Source organism: Athene cunicularia (genome assembly GCF_003259725.1).
Source record: "Athene cunicularia isolate RWA chromosome 4 unlocalized genomic scaffold, athCun1 chr4_part2, whole genome shotgun sequence".
Classification (NCBI taxonomy): Eukaryota; Metazoa; Chordata; class Aves; order Strigiformes; family Strigidae; genus Athene; species Athene cunicularia.
In genome coordinates, this window is record NW_020799099.1 from 10,940,832 (window position 1) to 10,946,831 (window position 6,000).

Consider the following 6,000-nt stretch of genomic DNA (forward strand, 5'->3'; position numbering starts at 1 on the left):
GGAATCTGATACCCCAAAGATGTCTATTGTCAGCTCAAATATCCTCTTGAGTGTTTCAGAGAAGGTGATAGCCTTCATCTATTTTTATTGACACATCTCCCATGGTGATTTTCATTGTGTTTTGAAATTAAATTTTGTTCAAGCTACTTAGGTGTTAATTAGGCTGCCTCATACAGTTTCTGATCTATCCCTTGTATGTCCATGGTTTTTTGGTGTTCTCTATTCTTTGGGACTCACCTAGTTCTCTTAGGGAGTCAATTGGAGATACTGTCAAGGTGACTCTGAATCGCTGGTGATTTACAGTAAATAATTTACTTTGCAACTAGAGATATTTTTGAGAAGGGATTCTTATGGGATCTAATTCTTCATCATTCAATCCTACCCAGAAGATAATTCTGGTAGAAGATAGGTAGTATGCATGGTCTTGCTAGAAATCAAATGTAACCTCATAGCATTTTTTTTGTATAGGGAACTAAAACATATAATTATTGATAATAATATTGTTATTGCATTTAATGAATTATTTTTTTTACATGGCTTAACAGTACATCTAAATTTTTCTATTAATATCCCAGAAAAATTAAGTTTAATTACCTACTTGGTCACATTGCCGATGCAGTAGATGTAGTTGTAGCAAAACTACAGGTATTGTCATTTCCAATAACGGTCACTTTCTCTGTTCAGCGCTTTGCATGCTGAAAACTTAAGGCAGATGATAAAACTCTCCAGTGCTCTTCTGGTCACCTTTATGCCTTCTAGTTGTTCATCCCTCCCCTTTCACAGGGGACTGTGTGCAGAGTGGTGGACAGGGCCCAGGGTATACGAGCCACAGCCTCTCCATAGGAAGCTCATTCTGCTCTTGGGCTTTTCTGGTGTCAGTGGTTTTCTGTTATTTGATGTGATGGCAGCTTTTGAGCTGTTCAAGCTCTTTGGGTAGATGTGTTTTGATATTTAGAGAAGCAGATGTATCTGAGGAAAGAACTTTAGGAGCAAAATTTAGCAGTACATATAGCAAAAAAAAAGACATATGCAGCTCTTTTTTTCAGATCAGTAATTTTTTATTGAGCATTCACTGGTGGCAGCATGGTTTGAACAGATGTGGTTTTTTTATTCTAGGTGCATTGTGTTTTCCTGGAGTTCTGGACTTTATTGAAGATGGAATCTTGTCTTTTAAGCCAGTTTTACTATATATTGCATAAATTTCAGATATAATATCTCAATAGGATTCATAGTGAGATTATCTAGCAGAGGTTACTGTGAGCATCTTGTATGTATCAGTATCTGGAGTTTTAGCATTTCTGAAGAAAGCGGCAGCGACATAATGTATAGTGTCTTTCAGGTTATGGAACGGCTCACTGCCTTTCCACATTGCCTGCAGAGTACCATGTTGTACCTCGAACCTTTACAGCTTGGGGCAGGCTCCTCATAGATTATAAGTGTCAGAGCTTCACTTATTTTATGGGCTAGTAGCAGAGCCCAGAGTCTGTGGGAAGGTGTAAGATAGGAGGTGCCTGTAGAATGCTGGATGTGTCTTAGAACAGAACAGCTGCCAAGGACTGACCAGTGTAGGGAGTTCAGGGGCAGGAGCTGTCAGGAAGCAGTGGGGTTTCTTCCCTGACAGTTCAGCAAAAGAGAAGGGGTTTCTAAAGTTTTGAGAGTGAGGGATGGTTGGGAAATGGAGGGAGGGTGCATCACCCTTTCTCAGATCAGTTTTGCAGTTGGATTTGTGTGCCAATGAAGTCCGTTCTGTTTAAGTCTCTCTGCAGCTGTCGGGAGGTATGACAAAGTCACAAGAGCCACAGCATAAACCATCTGGGCCTCCACATCTCAATATGCAGGGCTGAAAGTCAGATGAGTCACATCTCTTAAAGAATTAGGTACATTAAAATATAACTTCTGGAACCCTGAGATCTCTTCTTCTCTGTGCCTCTTCTTTATTTCATTCCCTGACTTTTTTTGCATTCATCCCTTCGCTGTCTATCTGGATGTCACAGTCATTGTTACTTAGAGGCATTAACTAGGCACTTATTTCCAGTGCAGGCTTGTATCACTGTCTTCCCTGGAATTTTTTTGAGAAAAGGATGTGTATTATTGTTGCAATCACCAATCTGCAGCCAGGGGGGCTTTCTTTTGTCACAGTCCTGGGCACGCAAGCTTTTTCTATTATTCCAGATTTTCCTTTTCCCTTAAGTGTCCAGTGAGGTTTGCTCTAGTACCAGTCATGACAGTTATGCTCTCTTGTTCATCTATTGTTTTTAGCACGAGTTTCTGTAGTCATAAGGTGTGCATTTTAGATCTTTGAGTCACGATGTCACACCATCGTGGTTTTTCCATTGGCCAACTGCCACTGTAATTCGCTAAAGGACTTCATAGGTGGGGAGGTAGTTGGTGTCGCTTCTGTGTATTCTACCGTATGTACTTGGGTGTTGATGTTCCCGTTGGGTTTTTGTGCTAGGCAGGTGTATTGGTAGCCATACCGAGGGTCTTGTGTGTCTCAACTCATCAGCATAATGCTTACTAAGCACTTCCATTCTTGCGTTAGAAGCTCAATGCACAGATCTGTCCTGTGTGGGTCATGTCTGAGAAGTTTACGGACAGTCATCTCTCGCAGCAGTGATCCAGGATGTGTCAGCATATCTGCTGTTGAGTGGACTGTTTTCATGGAGCCTTTTTCTGGGATGACTTCTGCCTGTCTTGGGTCTTAGATCCTGGGTTCTTGCACATCTGTCATTGCAGTTGTAGCCCTATCTTTTTGTCACAGGCTGTGGCTTTTGACTTCTGAGACAGCTGTAGATTCTTCCTCATGGCCTCCTAGGTTTTTTCACTTCAAGGCATCTTCCCTCTGGGAGTAATTCTTGTTGTACAGTCTTTATATGTCTCTGGGTCAAGTAATTTGTCTTGTTTGTGTGCAGTGTCAGTCTACGTATGTGTCTGGGTTAGAGCTGCTCTGCCTAGGGGCATAGCAATGTTAGTCAGGGGAAGAATAACAGTAAGAGTCTATAGTTGATGCTGATATGCCTAGACTATTTAATTACAGACTACAGTCCACCTCAAAGCAAGTAGCCCTCAGGAGCAGTCAAGGAGGTGACTGGAACTATCTATGAGAGAGTGCTTGAGTGGTAGTTGAACAGATTGAATCTCAAAGGTATTAGGGCCAATATGTATATGGCTTAATGTTTTGGGTTTTTTGAATGACAGGCTGTAGTTGGAATCTAGGTGGTTTTCCTAAATGGAATCAAGACTTCTATAATTGTTAAACTACTGTTCAGCATCCAGATGACTTGTTTGATACTGTTTTTGCAGATGCAGAGGGATGAGCTGTGTGCCAATTGGTGTGGGCAGGCTGCAGTTTTGGGCAGTCTCTCAGCATGTGTCTTTTGCTTTGTTTTTTGCAGGTATCACAAGCAGGCTTGGAGGGGTGAAGCCACATGCCAATGAGCGGTCTGAGAAGGTGATGTAGCTGTCAGCTGGGTTGGGATCTAAGTGCAGAGAATCATGTGGCATGTTAATGGTTTTTCAGGTGCCATGCAGGCAGCCTTTGAAATTAGATGAGCATTTGGGGTGAGCTGAGGTTGCAGAGAAGGAGCATGGGACTGGTAATTTCTCACAAGTGCAACTGTAATTTTGTGTCTATTGATATCTTATGAGCCACACTAGAATTGGTGGGGAACAATGAGTGGAAAACCATGTTTCTTTCGAGGAGGTGGTTGTGGAGAGGTCTGTGTCAACCAACATGTTGTTTACTGCTTGCACTGATTTTGTGCAGATAATGAAGAGGAACCTGGTGTCTGCAGAAGTATCCTAGTTAGCTGTTTTGGTTTTTTTTTTGTTGAGGATGGATTCAGACCCCTGTCCCTCTGAAGCTACACTGAGGGACTAGTGTTTGGGAGAGGGCTCTGGGGGGAGGTGACAAGGTTGGGAATTTTAGAGGAGGTTTTAAAAGTTAGTGTACATGAGATGGCTCTTCAGGAACAGTCCCCTCTGGGCCAGTAAAGGAAGCAAGTTACTTATCAGGCCAACACTGGCATGTGCCAGGCAGAACAGTTCCAGCCTGTGTGTGTGTCATTGTCTAGTTTGTGTAATCTGTCTTTTGTGTCTTAGACCTTGCTTGTGTCTCACTGTCCTCATTGCTCTTCGTGCTCAAGAAGCATGGCATGTGCCTTGGGTGCCATCCCTAGGGTCTCAAATGCCTGTACTCATCAGCATAGTGCCAGCTGGGTGCTTTTTCTCTTGTTTACAAGCCTAAAGCGTGGATAGTTCTCAGAAGCTTCTGGTCAGTCTGCTTTTACAGCATCATTCCAGGCTGTGTCATCATCTCTGCTCTCTAGGCATCCATTTTCATGGACTGGGACTTCTTCCCTGCATCCTTGTGTTCTTAGGTATTGAAACTAGTTGTCTTGCACATCCATCATCTCAGTTTTGACAGTAACTTCTTGTAATGGCCTATTATATTTGACACTTTTTCTGGGGCTGCCATAGAGCCTCCTGTGAGAGACTGAAATGTCAAATGACTGCCTCAAAGCTTGCTTCTAAATACCAAGGGAGATGGAACTGAAGACATGTAAAACTCACTAACAATAGTTGGGTAAAATGTTCATACCAAGAACCTACAGGGGAAGGTTGTAAAGCAGTAATGTGAGACTGGTTCTTTGATGTGCTGTTTGGAAATTGTCTACAAGCCAATAGTACAGATAAAAACCATATAGTGTGGGTGTATCAGTGGGTCTGCCACCTGGAACCCCAATGAATTGATTAGCAGTGCTCCAGAACCTATTTACTGCAATATTTCAACATCGTATGTTTCTTGATTACCTGTTAGCCAAAGAAAGGTGTGTTTGTGGTAAATTAAATGATTCAAACTCTTGTTTAAAAATTGATGATGGTCAGGTCATCAAACAAATAACTTCTGGGAATAGGAAACTAGCCCATGTCCCTGTTCAAACCTGGAAATGTTGGGAATTTGATCCCTTCTCATGGCTTCCGAGTGCTCCATGGGTTAAGCGTATCTTGTTTTATATGTTATGTGGCTTGGCTGTGGTAGTGTTTTTATCTTGTTTGGTTCCATATTTTATAAAATTGATCCAAAGTGTTCTATCAAACATGCAATTTGTCAGTACTGCTTCGCCCGATGGCGTTAAACAGATTCGTGCCATACATATAAAGGCACCATCTAACATAAAGATTGTATAAATGCCCGAGTTCTTTTCTCACTTATCTTCGACCTCTTTTACTAATAAATGGCCACCCTTTTAGTCACAGGGTGGTATAACAGCCCACTGCCTTATTGGGAATAAGCATAGCAGTGAGCTACCCATGAAGGTGAAATGGAAGTACCTAGGCCTAAACTACACATGCACTCTGGGCTGGGAGTGTGGAAATACATTTTCCTGCTGCGTAGGCAGACCCAACTCCAGTGAGACAGACCATCATCTTTAGTTCCACAGTACAACAACCAGATTGTATACTTTTTTGATACTTAAATCTGTAGTGGTTACTTTGTTAGCTCTTGTTATGCTTTCCCTTGTGTTATGTACGTGTTGGTCTTGTAAGTGTCCGTGTAAACCATTTCATAGTTGTACTTGTTTACATGGACAACCACCTTCCCGAAGTCCCCAAGGGCCAGGAGCATGTCCTTAGGGTCAGCCTGGGACACATTTTGGTTAAATGTTTGGTTAAAATATTGTTAATTGATATTATTATGGTTACCTTTATTATATGTTTGGTGAGATTATTGTTAATCATTGTTAGTGTTAATATTGTTCTATTTATTGCATGGTTTGGCCTTATTATTGGCTTTGCCGTGTATTATTCTCTGCTTTATTCAATTAATTCAATGCGTTGTGGCCACCTCATCACCGGGCGATATTAAATATGTCCATGCAGTGTACCAGACAAAACCTTCAGTTGTGAAAGTTGTATGGACAGATGTTTTTTCCCTGTTTTATTTTGCTATGTGATTTTTGTCATGTTAATGCTTCTTCTTTTTGCCATATATTGTTT